The sequence below is a fragment of the Schistocerca gregaria genome, chromosome 6 (assembly GCF_023897955.1).
Source record: "Schistocerca gregaria isolate iqSchGreg1 chromosome 6, iqSchGreg1.2, whole genome shotgun sequence".
Taxonomy (NCBI): Eukaryota; Metazoa; Arthropoda; class Insecta; order Orthoptera; family Acrididae; genus Schistocerca; species Schistocerca gregaria.
The window spans coordinates 268,503,203-268,521,988 of record NC_064925.1 but is presented as its reverse complement, the minus strand read 5'-3'; positions in this window follow the sequence as shown (position 1 = coordinate 268,521,988).

Here is an 18,786-nt window from a genome sequence, read left to right as displayed (position 1 = left end):
ACTGTTGCCCTGATTTTCAGATAGCTAAAAAGTTTTTATTACCGCCATAAAGTAGTAGTTACACTGCAGAAGGAATAGCAGTTACAGAAACAGTTCAGGTTATATTTAGGAAGTGGCACAACTAACAATGAAAGCCAGCAAAGAAAATAAATCTGTACATCTAATGTGGGTAAAGGGACATTCAGTTATTTGGCATAATGAAGTAGTAGATGGTCTTTCTGAAGAAATTATCAAGTAACGGAACCTGCTATTTACACAGCTTTCATATTACTACTTTCTACACACACACACACACACACACACACACACACACACACACACACACAGAGAGACATACTATGAATGGGAATCTCGGTGGCAACTACTGCAGCAGAGAAAGGACTGTTTCTTCACTTCAATTCAGCACACTGTAGCAACAAAACTGTGTATAGAGCCATAAAAATCTCCCAAGTAAATATTTATCAACAATTATTAGAATAATCCCAGGATTGGAGTGACTGAATCTCCCCCACATGTAGCAAATATCCAGATGATGATGGGGATCTTGATCATATATTGGGATGCTCCAGATGTATACCATATCAAAATAAACTGTAGGAAAACCTCGTAAAAATTATTTCCATGACACCAAATATTAGAATGTTAATGAGAGAGGCCAACCTCAAAATTAACATTTTAATAATTTGTTATAAAAAACAGATATAAAGCTGTGACATGACAGCGACCAAATTTGTTATTTTATATATGTACAAAATAGCTGTTGTCATGTCCAGTAAGTGGTCTTGACAGGAATCTGAGGATGGTCCATCCATTAAGCAACATGGAGAATGCTAACTAAGTATTTGGAGTTACGGAACTCAGTCGGGAAATATATGAACAAATAGGCAGGACTTGACTAACTACAAAATCTCTACTGCTTGTCTGATCAAAACTGAATACGCAACCTGAATAAAAGTACACTGTTCCTAATTGTCCAAAAATCTCCTGGCGAGAGGTACATGGCGAAGTGTGAATGCAGGCAGGCCTGACCCACACACATGTCCCTCCTAGACATCTGTGTGAACTGAACTCTTACCTCTACCTTTATATTGTGTTGTAGTCCACGCACCCCCTAACACATTAGTGCTTCTGGCTTCTGCCCTGGGGGATCTCATGTGTGACCAGATATGGTAACTGTCAACACACTGCTTGGCTGTCCATGTCAGCTCACACGAGACCTTGTGAGTATACGGAACATTTCAGAAAACTTATTCATTCTGGCTGTTATTCTATTGTCTTTCAGGCATTGTATTTTTAAACATGCAACACTGTATGTTTCAAAGTATCTGGCTATATCGTTTACTGCAAGAAGTCAATAAATTTAATTCAAAAAACTTGTTTCTAGATTTTGTTTGAGTAAATAACTGCTGTGCTGGAGCTTCTCCTGACTAAAGTGTTGAGCATGCAGATGGGTTTTTCAGTACCATGACAGGTCAGAGTCAGGAATGCATGATCAGTTTATCCTTAATTTATAGACCAGTGCCCTTCATGCAGCAGTAGCTGTCATGGTCCAGCTTGTCTCACAAACAGTGTATGATGTCCTCCCAGTGGGATGCTGGTCTGATGCCAGCAATGCAGCAGCTGCTAACGACCCTTACACACTAGCTTTTAGTCACAGCCTTCATCAGAAGAGAAGAGAGAAACACACACCATTCGTTCACCCAAGCAAGTGCGCACCTCATGCGTACTTGACTGCCAACTCTGGCAGCTCAGACCAGAATGCATTTTATTAGCAGGTAAAACTAAACTAAACATTGTCCAAACAGGCCTTGAAAGGCCCAATGGTACCGACCGGCTGCTGTGTCATCCTCAGTCCACAGGCATCACTGGATGCCCATACAGAGGGGCATTCGTTCAGCACACCGCTCTCCCAGATGTATGTCAGTATACAAGACCGGAGCCACTACTTCTCAATCAGGTAGCTCCTCAGTTTGCCTCACGAGGCCTGAGTGCATCTCACTTGCCAAGAGAGCCCGGCAGACCGGATGGTCACCCATCGAAGTACTAGCCAAGCCTGACAGCACTTAACTTCGGTGATCTGATGGGAACCAGTGTTACCACTACAGCAAGTACTTTGGCTTTCATAACAAATACGTAACTACAAATTCTAATTTACAATGAAAACTTGATTTGATAGTACCAAGAAACATGAAGACAAGCATTTTCCATAAAATTACAATTATATATGTGTTAATTAGCATAGATTGGATAAATTTTATATTTAAATGATGTAGGTATTCAAACTGATAATAATGAACAAAACAAGACTCAAACCAACAATTACTATTCTCAAGTGCTTTATGAATTGCATTTCATAGCAGTCTTGTAGAACATGTACCTTTGTTTGAAAATTTGCATCGGCTGAGAACTGAGTTCAGTCCGCATGCCCCACATGTGCCAGGAGAGCAAAACACTGACCTTAATCTGAGGTATTAACAATACTCAGAAAATTTCAAAGTCGATTTTTCTCAAGAATTTTTAGGAGCTGCATTGAACTGCTTTGGGAAATAGACATTTGAGTTCTGAAATTCACATACTATAAATATAAGAAATTACAAAAATCCAATTGCCATGTGCTCTCCTGATGAGTTACCATGTGTCAGTGGGCTCTATTTGAAGTGTGGAACCATCACGGTTAGCCGTTGACTTGCATATCATTGCTCAGTGCGAGCCATTGTGGTCTAACAATACATTAGATTGATGACTGGCCAGGTAGGTGTGGGATGTATGTACCTCCAGGATTTCAAAAGATGGCTGTACAGAAATAAAAGACAGACATGAAATATACACACCTCAGTGGATAGAGCATCTTTACAAGTTTTTGATTCACATTGCAGGTGCTCAGTATGGGCATTATTTCTCACATAGCAAACGTTAATATGTGCATGCAGTTCATGGAGAAGAATTGTCCGGGAGGCACGACAGCAGCCCACTTAGGAAATTTGTTAACTGGGTAGCCTATCTGCAGATGCAAACAAATTCAGTGCACTGATATGGAGTAGAGGTTTAACAGTGAAACTTGAAGACAGCATGGCAGACAGGTGCAATCTGTAATTATAAGAATTCTGCAAACCATTAGCATCCCTCTCTTTACAACTGACACACTGATATATAGCAATAACATGCAGCAAATTCCCACTCATTCTCTGAACTCTATCATGAGACACATATGTCCCAGTAGTAGGGAAATAAATGTTCTGTGCTAGTGTGCCCATATCCCTCTTTTGTTCAGCGACTCCCATGCTCTACCAATACATAATCATGAACCTAGTTTAACACTTCATTTTGAAACGTAGCTGGTACCACAATATGAGCTCAGGACTTTGATTGTTTACATACAGGGTGACAATTATTGAACCATATGAAATAAAATGGTTTATCTACATCGACATATATACTCCGCAAGCCACCCAAAGGTGTGTGGCGGAGGGCACTTTACGTGCCACAGTCATTACCTCCCTTTCCTGTTCCAGTCGCATATGGTTTGCGGGAAGAATGACTGTCTGAAAGCCTCCATGCGCTCTCCAATTTTACATTCGTGATCTCCTCGGGAGGTATAAGTAGGGGGAAGCAATATATTCGATACCTCATCCAGAAACGCACCCCCTCGAAACCTGGCGAGCAAGCTACACCGCGATGCAGAGTGCTTCTCTTGCAGAGTCTGCCACTTGAGTTTGCTAAACATCTCCGTAATGCTATCACGGTTACCAAATAACCCTGTGACGAAACGCGCCGCTCTTCTTTGGATCTTTTCTATCTCCTCCGTCAACCCGATATGGTACGGATCCCACACTGATGAGCAATACTCAAGTATAGGTCGAACGAGTGTTTTGTAAGCCACCTCCTTTGTTGATGGACTACATTTTCTAAGGAGTCTCCCAATGAATCTGAACCTGGTACCCGCCTTACCAACAATTAATTTTATGCGATCATTCCACATCAAATCGTTCCGCACACATACTCCCATATATTTTACAGAAGTAACTGCTACCAGTGTTTGTTCCGCTATCATATAATCATACAATAAAGGATCCTTCTTTCTATGTATTCGCAATACATTACATTTGTCTATGTTAAGGGTCAGTTGCCAGCCCCTGCACCAAGTGCCTATCCGCTGTTAGGATGTTAAAACTGCCTCGTTGGCCACGAGACATGATGGGAATTAGTATGCACTGTATGGTATGGTTTGGCAACGGCCTTGCCACTATGGATACACCGGTTCCCGTGAGATCACCGAAGTTAAGTGCTGTCGGGCGTGGTCGGTGCTTGGGTGGGTGACCATCCAGGCCGCCGTGCACTGTTACCATTTTTTCGGGGAGCACTCAGCCTCGTGATGCCAATTGAGGAGCTACTCGACCGATTAGTAGTGGCTTCAGTCAAGAATACCATCATAATGACCGGGAGAGCGGTGTGCGGACCCCACGCTCGTCCTATCCGCATCCTCCACTGAGGATGACACAGCAGTCGGATGGTCCCAGTAGGCCACTCGTGGCCTAAAGACAGGGTGTATGGTTTGGTTTAGTGACAAAGCCCACTTTAATTTGGATGGGTTCATCAATAAGCAAAATTGGCACATTTGGGGGACTGAGAATCTTCATTTCATGATTGAGAAATCTCTTCGCCCTCAGCAGGTGACTATGTGGTGTGCAATGTTAATCAGGGTGATATTCCTTGATGGCACTGTGACTAACGAACAGTACTAGAAAGGTTTTGGAAGACGATTTGATCCCCATTATACAAAGTGACCCTGATTTTGACTAGATGTGGCTCATGCAAGATGGAGCTCAACCCCATTGAAGCAGGAGAGTGTTCGATGTCCTGGAGGAGCAATTTGAAAACCACACTCTGGTTCTGGGGTACCCAGAGGCCACTGGCATGGGCCTCAATTGGCTGCCATACTGTGCAGACTATAGTTTTCAACGAATTTATGTTTTTTTTAATATAGTTCAATAATTGTCATCATGTAACAACCAGTCATAAATTATGAAGAACAGTTGTGTTGCAAATAGTTGGCAACTTGCATCAGCAGCTTGCAACTGTGCCGATTCTTATGCATTGTAATGCACGTATTTTTGTACTTAGTCTGAAATGTACTATCGTCACTAACACTCCACAAGCTCACGCCACGTAATACAAAACTTTGCCAATAACATGCCTCTGGGGCTGCGATCCACAATCTAAATACTATAAGGTAAACATCATTGCACCACTGATAATAATCCAAAAGCTAGAGCCCCAGATGAGAAAGTACCACCAGCAAAAAGTATTGCACCACAGGCGATTATCCATAAGTGTACCACATTTGAAAACCACCAACGAGTACACATCTCTCCACTGGCAATAACACTAAGCAAGAAAAAAACCATACTCAATCGTAAACATGCCTTTGGCATGGACAGCCCATGTCCATTTTGCAATATACCCCCATCAGTGTCTGTGGCATGATAAAAATCATGTCAAGCTCCACTATCTTATCACAAATTGAATTCAGTAGCATCACTACTACTGCCTCCTCACTTCGAATGGTGGAACATGCCATGCATACACCCCACTGGCTGTGCACACAATATCAACTGAAGAAACCAAACCATTACTACATTCCAAGACAAATTCTGAGAAAAATTATGTCTCCAAGACTTGTGAAGTTATTTCTGAGCCAAAAATGCCATTTTCATGCTGTTCTAACACATAACTTAGCTGTGGCGTGACAAGCTACTAATACAGCAATGCTCAAGTATTAAACCGACCAGTTTTATTATAAACACAAGAGGTATCTGCTAAGAAATTAGCAAGTTCCTATCCACAAGGTAATTTTCTATGTGTAAAACATGAGAGGATACCAGTATGTCTCAAATTTTCAGTAAATTATCAAAGTGTAAATATTGTACAGAAAACTACAACTGCCAGGCTCACTGATCAGATGTCATAGGAGAAGATCTTATCCTCTGATTATAATAATTAATCATCCGAAAACTGTAAGTGCAAACAAATAAAGAACAATACATTAACTGATTACATAAATGAAATGGAAAGAAATGATTCTTGACACTAGCTTAATTCTACAACTGTACAAGTCTTTCAATTATTAACCTGACACGTTCCACATCATTACGAAGTGTCGTATTCATGATCTATGGAACAAGTATTAATCTAATCTAATCTAATCTAATCAATGTTTCAAGTTCATGTGTATTTGCGTGACGTATCCTACGAACTCAAACAGGTCTGAAATAGATTAGGCAAAATTTGTGGCACAGATGCTTTTGCTTATTCAGTAGTTGAAAGCTATTGATGAAGACTTTTTGTCCATCCAAAACTCTCATTTCCAAGCTTTCTTGTCCCATGCATTCTCTCTCTCCGCACTTACCACCCACAAAGTCTGAGAGCCAGTTCTAAAATATTTCTATGTTATTTCTGGGCTCACGGAGGAAAGTCAGCTACTTTGAATCAGATCTATGGGCTGCCTGTATTTCAGCATGGCCACTGGCATTATTCTTGTGACTCTATGTGGCAGCTCATTCATTACATCTGGGAAATCATGTAAGAAGGTATCCCAGGCATGCTGATTTTTTGGGCAGTAGATGCGGCAAAGATTCCTGAGGCTTTTCATTATTCTCTCTGCTGGAGATGACTGGGGAAGCCTTATAGATGCATAGATTGGTCTTATCCCGTGCTGCCTCAACATAGCCTTCCATTTGTTTGAGTTAAACTGGGGTCCATTGTTGGAGATGATTCTACCTACATGTCCTACTTGTGACAGGAAATCTTTGCAAAAGACTTTGCTCACTGTTTGTGCGGTAGCTTTTTTAGTGGCATCAGAGTGACATATTTAGATTTTAGCTCCGCAACAAGTAGTATGTATCAGTACCCCTACTCGTGTGTGCGAGAGGTCCCATGTAATCTGTGGCGGCCATATGCTTTAATTTCGTCAAGATGACAGGGCATTGTGGGACCTGCATCGCGACTGTTGTGTGTTTCAATTTCTGACGTGCCTGAAGCCGCGTACACACTGCCACTGGAAACATGTTTCTGTTGGAAACATTGTTTTTTGCAATGTTTCGCAAATGTTTCCAACTTTGTTTCTGTCCACACTGGTGGCAAACATTTCTCGTGTGTTCACGCCGTCTGCAGTGCCCCTGGTGTTATTGTGTTCGTATCGTCTGCTGCTGCGTTATGTCTGGTGTCGAAGAAACAATAATGATATGTGGAGCTGCATTATTAATACTAGAAGGTTTACACAAACAAAATGAAAGGCGTCCTTGTCATTGGTGGAGAAATATATTCTATAGAAGAACTGGTGGAAATAACCTGCTATGTGAGCTAAGTATGGAAGACGGCTCTGGTTTCCGCAACTTCACTCAGATCTCACCTACCGATTTTGAATATCTGGCAAATATGATATCACCATTTGTTTAAAAAAGAGACACAAATTTCAGGAAAGCTATTTCAGTCAACCAAAGGCTTGCAGTTACTATTCGTTTCCTGGCAACAGGAGATTCATTTCAGAGCCTTGCATATTTATTTTGCATTTCGAAACAAGCAATATCTAAAATAGTACCTGAAGTATGTGGAGCTCTGGTGGAAGTACTGAAGGATTATGTAAAGGTAAGTAAATGAAAAACATCGTTACATAAGCACATTTTTGAAGCGTTATTATTTCTCAGTTACATTATATAATTCATCAAACACAACTTCTTGAACTGCGTTGTCATTGTCCTCATAGCTTGTAAATGTAACAGGGAAATTGTTACTTGATGATGATGATGATGGCCCTGCCACATTCATAACTGTTTTTGACTGCTCTCTTTCCAAATACACTACATATTGTTTCATTAATACATCATTAAGCAAAGCCATTATTTTTGCTCGTTCTAACTCGGGCAATTTCTGTAAAACTGATACCACATACTGCCCATACGCACTGCATTCATCGTTCTTGTTCTCTTCTTGTTTTTGCAGCACTTTAGTTAACAATTGAGACGCAATCTTGTAGGGTTGCTGCATGTCTTTTTTCTCGCCCATCCTTCTAATTTTTGGTGGTGGAGGACTGGAAGGTCCAGCTGCAACCTCTTCATCCTCATTTGTGCCCTCTGGTGAATGTACGAAAACCTGAAATCAAATTTCTTTCTTTCAGATACCTGCGACTGAAAACGACTGGAGTGAAACAGCATGTTTATTCTCACAGATTCTTCAGTTCCCCCATTGTGTCGGAGCAATTGACGGGAAACGCATCGTGCTACAGTGCCCTGTTGGTAGTGGAAGTGAATATTATAATTATAAAGGTTCATTCAGCATTGTGCTGCTTGCTGTCGTCAATGCCAGCTACAACTTTTTGTACGCAGATATCGGCTGCCAAGGCAGAATATCAGATGGCGGTGTGTTAAAAAACGCAAGCATAAATGAGTTGATTAACAAAAAGAAACTTAACTTGCCACAAGCTGAATGCTTACCAGGTGGCACCAAGGCCCTACGATATGTTTTTGTAGCAGACGATGTCTTTCCCTTACAGGAAACATTATGAAACCCTACCTGGAAAAACATGGTAAAGGTTCAAAAGAGAGAGTTTTTAATTACAGACTTTCAAGGGCCAGACTGGTTGTTGAGAACACTTTCGGCATTATGGCTTCAGTTTTTCGTGTGTTTAGAAAACCTACGTTGCTACAACCGGAAAAGCCATAAACTGTCACACTTACAGCTGTATGTCTCCACAATTTTTAAGGCGAACTGCTGCGGCAAGGAACCAGTACACCCCACATGGAAGCTTCGATTCCTACAATTTACAAACAGGTGAGATGATTCTAGGCACATGGAGACGAGATGACACTGCATCAGTTTTCATTTCAGCACAGAATATACCAAGGAAAGCTGCTTCCACAAATAAACAAATTCGAGACGAATTTGCTAATGATTTTTTAAGCCCACAAGGAAGTGTACCGTGGCAAAATAACTATGGGTGAATGTGTACTATAAAATACAAATAAAGACAAACAAGCATAATTTTCGTACCTCATTTTCCACAGTATCTGTGTCTCCTTTGGCTCAAGTACATCGTCCAAGAACTGCAGCAGCCAATAGCCGAACCAGTTCGAGTCATATGCAGTTTCTGCACCACTACCAGATGGTCGGGTGGAAATAATTCTTCTTTTCTCGCGCCTGTACGCAACCACAAGCGATCGTATCTTTTTCTCAACACTTCCCTCGTCCATGCCAAAAGCTGCTGCAATTTTCGCAAGTACATTGTATTTTTTAACGGTGTTTTTGTATTCCTTGCTCCGGACGTTCATCCTCCCCCTAGTACATTGCAATTAAATCAACAATTTGTTGCCTTGACCACTCCATTATTTTACAAAAATAAAGCGAAAACGAAAACGACAGTAAACAGAACACCACTAAACAGTTGACGACACACACACACAGAAAAACGCGCGCGCGGGCTAGCGCCGTGCAGTGGTGACAAGTGGTAAATAGCCTGAAACATTGTTTCCTTTGATCTGTACCGACACTGCTACGGACAGATGTTTCTGTATTTCCAAACATGTTTCCAAATGGTGTCCACATCAAGTTACCGGAAACATGTTTTGAAAATGTGTCAGTCTCAGTGTGAATGCGGCTCGACACACTGCCAGTACTCTTCTTATCCTGATTTCCATATTTTTAAAATAGCACAGTGTGTGTAGCTGGAAATAACACTTTATGGCACAAAAGTGTGCATAACTCAAGTGTGTGTGTGTGTGTGTGTGTGTGTGTGTGTGTGTGTGTGTGTGTGTGCGTGCCATATAACCTTCTTTATGCGTTCAACAGGAATGCAGTCATGCCACAATGCATCTTCCCCCTCGCCATGCTAGAAAAGCACCTCTTTACATAACAAATAGAAGTGGGCTCTGAGCACTATGGGACTTAACATCTATGGTCATCAGTCCCCTAGAACTTTGAACTACTTAAACCTAACTAACCTAAGGACATCACACAACACCTAGTCATCACGAGGCAGAGAAAATCCCTGACCCCGCCGGGAATTGAACCCGGGTGTGGGAAGCAAGAACGCTACCGCACAACCATGAGCTGCAGACACAAATAGAAGTGCCTAATCTTTGTTTCTGCGTGGTCCTTGAGTCTCTCCATCAAGAGTGACAGAGAGGGATCTCTCTCCTGTTGTCTGCCAATGTCTTTCAAGCTCATCTATACATAATTTTCAAATTCTACCTTTTTTATATAGTACAGACAAGTCTTTCTCTTGCAATGGACTCACACTGTATTTCTCCAATCCTTTAGATGATTGTGACAATGCATCATCAATGATATTCTTTTCCCCAAGTATGTAAGTGATTGTAAAATCAAATTCTTGTAATGAGGGAACCCATCTTGCCAGTCTTTTATTGCAGAATTTTGCTGTGAGAAATAACTCTAACTGATTGTGGTTGGTGTATACTCTCGTTTTTCGTCCACACTAGAAGAGTCTGAATTTCTCGAAGCCCCAGATGACCACCAGTGCTTCCAACTCGGCGATTGAATAATTTTTTCACATTTACTTAGAACACGGCTTCCGAAATCTATGGTTTTGTGTACCATATTACCACCTTATTGGTGCTTCTGGAAGATCATAACTCCCAACAACAATAGGGGGTGTCTGTGACCATACAAAATTCCTTTGCTACACTGGGGTGTGAGAAGTTTGGCACATCAATGAGAGCATTTTTGAGTGTTTGAAATTCATCCTCAGCCATGTTGTCCCATACCCATGTAGACTTCTTTCCAGTGAGTTGGCAAAGCCATGGGATTGCCATTTGAGGAAATTGACAATACCAAGAAACCCAAGCAGTTGCTTTTTTTTGTTGTTGGGATAGGAAATTTCACTATTGCTTCTATTTTCTCTGGATCTGGCAAGATTCCCTAAGCTGTAATGACGTGACCCAGGAATTTCACTTTGGATGTCCCAATACATGATTTGCTAATATCTGCTGTTACACCACACTCTCTGAAGGTACAGAGGATTTCCTATAATGTCATACTGTGTTGCCTTCACATCGGCTCTGCAATCAGTACATCATCCAGAAAGCTGGTGATCCTTTGTTTGATTGAGTCACTAAGGATTCTGTCTAGTAATCTCATGAAAGCAGCCAAATAGACGTTCAAACCAAATGGCAACCATTTGAATTGACAACATTAACGGAATCCTAGAATTGCTGTGTATTTCTGGCAGTCAGGTGGGTGGTTCAGTTGGCAGAAGCTTGACCTTAAATCAATCATGGAGAAAACTGTGACTCCATTGAAATTTTGTAGCACCTCTTCTAGCTTTTCTGGTCGATGCATTTTCAGTTCAGTTACATGCTGGTACATGCGAATCTAGCACCAAGCAAATTGAGCCAACTTGTTTCTCAACCACAGTGTTTGGATTATTGTAGGAAGTCACTGGTTCGGTAATATCACCGTGCAGGATTTTCTTAACCTCCATGTACACTCTCTACCAGTATGCCAGTGGCATTGTGTAGGGAGGCACAAAAAATTTGTTGTAGTCACATGCCCAGAACACGTATTAGAAATTTCTAATTGCACCTGTCTCTGGCAAGAATACATCTTAACAGACTCTCCAAATCACCTTGTCGTGTATTGGGATATCGCCTGGTTTGCTCAACATGCAGTCTATTACATTGTGCACCTCTTGTTGAATTTGTGTCACCTCTTGTGCTGTCGATCTACATCCACAATGACATGGTGGCCCTAAAGCTCCTTCCCCATTGGTAGTGTTGTTGTTGTTGTTGTTGTGGTCTTCAGTCCTGAGACTGGTTTGATGCAGCTCTCCATGCTACTCTATCCTGTGCAAGCTTCTTCATCTCCCAGCACCTACTGCAGCCTACATCCTTCTGAATCTGCTTACTGTATTCATCTCTTGGTCTCCCTCTACGATTTTTACCCTCTGCGCTGCCCTCCAATACTAAATTGGTGATCCCTTGATGCCTCAGAACATGTCCTACCAACCGATCCCTTCTTCTGGTCAAGTTGTGCCACAAACTTCTCTTCTCCCCAATCCTATTCAATACTTCCTCATTAGTTATATTATCTACCCATCTAATCTTCAGCATTGTTCTGTAGCACCACATTTCGAAAGCTCCTATTCTCTTCTTGTCCAAACTATTTATCGTCCATGTTTCACTTCCATACATGGCTACACTCCATACAAATACTTTCAGAAATGACTTCCTGACACTTAAATCTATACTTGATGTTAACAATTTTCTCTTCTTCAGAAACGCTTTCCTTGCCATTGCCAGTCTACATTTTATATCCTCTCTACTTCGACCATCATCAGTTATTTTGCTCCCCAAATAGCAAAACTCCTTTACTACTTTAAGTGTCTCATTTCCTAATCTAATTCCCTCAGCATCACCAGACTTAATTCGACTACATTCCATTATCCTCGTTTTGCTTTTGTGGATGTTCATCTTATATCCTCCTTTCAAGACATTGTCCATTCCATTCAACTGCTCTTCCAAGTCCTTTGGTGTCTCTGACAGAATTACAATGTCATCGGTGAACCTCAAAGTTTTTATTTCTTCTCCATGGATTTTAATACCTACTACAAATTTTTATTTTGTTTCCTTTAGTGCTTGCTCAATATACAGATTGAATAACATCGGGGATAGGCTACAACCCTGTCTCACTCCCTTCCCAATCACAGCTTCCCTTTCATGCCCCTTGACTCTTATAACTGCCATCTGGTTTCTGTACAAATTGTAAATAGCCTTTCGCTCCCTGTATTTTACCCCTGCCACCTTTAGAATTTGAAAGAGAGTATTCCAATCAACATTGTCAAAAGCTTTCTCTAAGTCTACAAATGCCAGAAACGTAGGTTTGCCTTTCCTTAATCTTTCTTCTAAGATAAGTCGAAAGGTCAGTATTGTCTCACGTGTTCCTGTATTTCTACGGAATCCAAACTGATCTTCCCCGAGGTCGGCCTCTACCAGTTTTTCCATTAGTCTGTAAAGTATTCGTGTTAGTATTTTGCAGCTGTGACTTATTAAACTGATTGTTCGGTAATTTTCACATCTGTCAACATCTGCTTTCTTTGGGATTGGAATTACTATATTCTTCCTGAAATCTGGGGGTATTTCGCCTGTCTCATACATCTTGCTCACCAGATGGTAGAGTTTTGTTGGTCCTGGCTCTCCCAAAGCTGTCAGTAGTTCCAATGGAATGTTGTCTACTCCGGGGGCCTTAATTCGACTCAGGTCTTTCAGTGTTCTGTCAAACTCTTCACGCAGTATCGTATCTCCATTTCATCTTCATCTACATCCTCTTCCATTTCCATAATTTTCTCCTCAAGTACATCGCCCTTGTATAGACCCCCTATATACTCCTTCCACCTTTCTGAGCTCTTGATGTTCACACAAGTGGTTCTCTTATCTCCAAAGGTCTCTTTAATTTTCCTGTAGGCAGTATCTATCTTACCCCTAATGAGATAAGCCTCTACATCCTTACATTTGTCCTCTAGCCATCCCTGCTTAGCCATTTTGCACTTCCTGTCGATCTCATTTTTGAGACGTTTGTATTCCTTTTTGCCTGCTTCATTTACTGCATTTTTATATTTTCTCCTTTCATCAATTAAATTCAATATTTCTTCTGTTACCAAAGTATTTCTACTAGCCCTTCTCTTTATACCTACTTGATCCTCTGCTGCCTTCACTACTACATCCCTCAAAGCTACCAATTCTTCTTCTACTGTATTTCTTTCCCCCATTCCTGTCAATTGTTCCCTTATGCTCTCCCTAAAACTCTGTACAACCTCTGGTTCTTTCAGTTTATCCAGGTCCCATTTCCTTAAATTCCCACCTTTTTGCAGTTTCTTCAGTTTTAATCTACAGGTCATAACCAATAGATTGTGGTCAGAGTCCACATCTGACCCTGGAAGTGTCTTACAATTTAAAACCTGGTTCCTAAATCTCTGTCTTACCATTATATAATCTATCTGATACCTTTTAGTATCTCCAGGGTTCTTCCATGTATACAATCTTCTTCCATGATTCTTAAACCAAGTGTTAGCTATGATTGTGCTCTGTGCAAAATTCTACCAGACGGCTTCCTCTTTCATTTCTTAGCCCCAATCCATATCCACCTACTACATTTCCTTCTCTCCCTTTTCCTACACTCAAATTCCAGTCACCCATTACTATTAAATTTTCATCTCCCTTCACTATCTGAATAATTTCTTTTATTTCATCATACTTTTCTTCAATTTCTTCGTCATCTGCACAGCTAGTTGGCATACAAACTTGTTCTACAGTAGTAGGCGTGGGCTTCGTATCCATCTTGGCCACAATAATGCGTTCACTATGCAGTTTGTAGTAGCTTACCTGCATTCCTATTTCCCTATTCATTATTGAACCTACTCCTGCATTGTTGATTAGTTCTACTTTGTTAAAAGAACCGTTTTTTGTCAAGTTTGAAAAAAGGAAAATGAATTACAGTAATGGGTGGGGGAGGGGAAGCTCTCCCAACAGGGGAGGGAACTTTTCTGTTTTTTACTTCTACATCCCCTAAGAGTGTTTTCCCCCATTTTTCCTACTTTACCTGGACTAACTGGCAAATGTAACGACACAATAGAGTTTTTCAAAAGCACTCCATGAAAGTGAGACTTTGTCAAGGAAGCACAAAATGCAAGGGACTGAATGAGACATAATGAGCAAAATTCGCAAGGTGCGTCACGTGGAAATAATGGCGGGCAAAACACAAATAGAAACAGAGTGACAAGAAACTCCTACCAAGGCAAAGAGTTAACAATGAGCCTCATCGGAGTGATAGAAGCAGACAGGAGAGCTATGGTGGTAATTTTCAAGAAAATGGAAATAACAAGAGGGAAATGCAAAATTCTAACCAGTTCTTGCAGCTGGTCTGGGTCACAGGGTCAGAGTATGAGGTCATAGGAGAATTTTTGTGTGAGAAAAAAAGAGGTGATTAGCAGACAGAATTTACATCCCATCACTCATGTAATTGCAGGTGACATGGCAGCCACATTACGTCCATATCAGAGTGTGCATACAATATATGCATTGAAAAGCACCCATATCCTGCTTTCAAAATCACTAAAACAAGAATAAAAGGTGACTTAAGAGGGAAGCACACTGAAATGCAGTTTCAAACTTGACTGGTGGTTAACTGCCAAGGGCACATGGTAGAAACAAACTTCCTGGTCATCCCCACTCTGTCTGTTGAGATAGTGTTTGTAAAAGACTTCTTAAATCGACAACAGACTGTTCTGAATGTAGGGCAAGGTGACCGTATCCTGCAGAAAGAGGGAGTGGTCAGATTCTTACTTACACACAACAGTACGAACACAGATCCCGGTAGAGTGTTTAAACCTGGGCTACACTACCAATCCCCCCATGAACCATGGACCTTGCCGTTGGTGGGGAGGCTTGCATGCATCAGCGATACAGATAGCCGTACTGTACGTACAACCACAATGGAGGGGTATCTGTTGAGAGGACAGACAACCGTGTGGTTCCTGAGGAGGGGCAGCAGCCTTTTCAGTAGTTGCAGGGGCAACAGTCTGGATGATTGACTGATCTGGCCTTGCAACATTAACCAAAATGGCCTTGCTGTGCTGGTACTGCAAACGGCTGAAAGCAAGGGGAAACTACAGCCGTAATTTTTCCCAAGGACATGCAGCTTTACTGTATGATTAAATGATGATGGTGTCCTCTTGGGTAAAATATTCCGGAGGTAACATAGTCCCCCATTCGGATCTCCGGGCAGGGACTACTCAGGAGGAGGACGTTATCAGGAGAAAGAAAACTGGCGTTCTACGGATCGGAGCGTATAATGTCAGATCCCTTAATCGGACAGGTAGATTAGAAAATTTAGAAAGGGAACTGGATAGGTAAAAGTTAGATATAGTGGGAATTAGTGAAGTTCGGTGGTAGGAGGAACAAGACTTTTGGTCAGGTGAATACAGGGTTATAAATACAAAATCAAATAGGGGTAATGCAGGAGTAGGTTTAATAATGAATAAAAAAATAGGAGTGCGGGTAAGCTACTACAAACAGCATTGTGAACGCATTATTGTGGCCAAGATAGACACAAAGCCCATGCCTACTACAGTAGTACAAGTTTATATGCCAACTAGCTGTACAGATGATGAAGAAATTGATGAAATGTATGATGAGATAAAAGAAATTATTCAAGTAGTTAAGGGAGACGAAAATTTAATAGTCATGGGTGACTGGAATTCGTCAGTAGGAAAAGGGAGACAAGGAAACATAGTAGGTGATTATGGATTGGGGCTAAGAAATGAAAGAGGAAGCCGTCTGGTAGAATTTTGCACAGAGCGTAACTTAATCATAGCTAACACTTGATTCAAGAATAATAAAAGAAGGTTATATACATGGAAGAATCCTGGAGATACTAAAAGGTATCAGATACATTATATAATTGTAAGACAGAGATTTAGGAATCAGGTTTTAAATTGTAGGACATTTCCAGGGGCAGATGTGGACTCTGACCACAGTCTGTTGGTTATGACCTGTAGGTTAAAACTGAAGAAACTGCAAAAAGGTGGGAATTTAAGGAAATGGGACCTGGATAAGCTGAAAGAACCAGAGGTTGTACAGAGTTTCAAGGAGAGCATAAGGGAACTATTGACAGGAATGGGGGAAAGAAACACAGTAGAAGAAGAATGGGTAGCTCTGAGGGATGAAGTAGTGAAGGCAGCAGAGGATAAAGTAGGTAAAAAGACAAGGGCTGCTAGAAATCCTTGGATAACAGAAGAAATATTGAATTTAATTGATGAAAGGAGAAAATGGCTAAGCAGGGATGGCTAGAGGACAAATGTAAAGATGTAGAAGCCTACCTCACTAGGGGTAAGATAGATACTGCCTACAGGAAAATTAAAGAGACCTTTGGAGAGAAGAGACCACGTGTATGAATATCAAGAGCTCAGATGGCAACCCAGTTCTAAGCAAAGAAGGGAAGGCAGAAAGGTGGAAGGAGTATATAGAAGGTTTATACAATGCCGATGTACTTGAGGACAATATTATGGTAATGAAAGAGGATGTAGATGAAGACGAAATGGGAGATACGATACTGCGTGAAGAGTTTGACAGAACACTGAAAGACCTGAGTCGAAACAAGGCCCCCGGAGTAGACAACATTCCATAAAAACTACTGACAGCCTTGGGAAAACCAGTCATGACAAAACTCTACCAGCTGGTGAGCAAGATGTATGAGACAGGCGAAATACCCTCAGACTTCAAGAAGAATATAATAATCTCAATCCCAAAGAAAGCAGGTGCTGACAGATGTGAAAATTACCGAACTATCAGTTTAATAAGTCACAGCTGCAAAATACTAACGCGAATTCCTTACAGATGAATGGAAAAACTGGTAGATGCGGACCTCGGGGAGGATCAGTTTGGATTCCGTAGAAATGTTGGAACACGTGAGGCAATACTGACCTTTCGACTTATCTTAGAAGAAAGATTAAGAAAAGGCAAACCTACGTTTCTGGCATTTGTAGACTTAGAGAAAGCTTTTGACAATGTTGACTGGAATACTCTCTTTCTAATTCTAAAGGTGGCAAGAGTAAAATACAGGGAGCGAAAGGCTATTTACAATTTGTACAGAAACCAGATGGCAGTTATAAGAGTCGAGGGGCATGAAAGGGAAGCTGTGGTTGGGAAGGGAGTGAGACAGGGTTGTAGCCTCCCCCCATTTTTATTAAATCTGTATATTGAACAAGCACTAAAGGAAACAAAAGAAAAATTTGTAGTAGGTATTAAAATTCATGGAGAAGAAGTAAAAACTTTGAGGTTCATCGATGGCATTGTAATTCTGTCAGAGACGGCAAAGGACTTGGAAGAACAGTTGAATGGAATGGACAGTGTCTTGAGAGGAGGATATAAGATGAACATCAACAAAAGCAAAACGAGGATAATGGAATGTAGCCAAATTAAATCGGGTGATGCTGAAGGAATTAGGTTAGGAAATGAGACACTTAAATAACTGATGATGGTCGAAGTAGAGAGGATATAAAATGTAGACTGGCAATGGCAAGGAAAGCGTTTCTGAAGAAGAGAAATTTGTTAACATCAAATATAGATTTATGTATCAGGAAGTCGTTTCTGAAAGTATTTGTTTGGAGTGTAGCCATGTATGGAAGTGAAACATGGACGATAACTAATTTAGACAAGAAGAGAATAGAAGCTTTCGAAATGTGGTGCTACAGAAGAATGCTGAAGATAAGGTGGATAGATCACGTAACTAATGAGGAGGTATTGAATAGGATTGGGGAGAAGCGAAGTTTGTGGCACAACTTGACTAGAAGAAGGGATCGGTTGGTAGGACATGTTTTGAGGCATCAAGGGATCACCAATTTAGTATTGGAGGGCAGCGCAGAGGGTAAAAATCGTAGAGGGAGACCAAGAGATGAATATACTAAGCAGATTCAGAAGGATGTAGACTGCAGTAGGTGTTGGGAGATGAAGAAGCTTGCACAGGATAGAGTAGCATGGAGAGCTGCATCAAACCAGTCTCAGGACTGAAGACAACAACAACAATAACAACATAGAATGGTTGATCATGATACATATTTGCTGTGTGGTCTTCTTACTCTCCCTGATGGCATAAGTTAAAGCAGTTAAAATATTATTATAATCTGTGGGTGATGTGTTGATGAATGGAAGCGCTGATACATTTGATTGTGTATAAAGCTCTCCAGTTGCGAACTTCTCCATAAGACCTTGCCATGCAGGAACA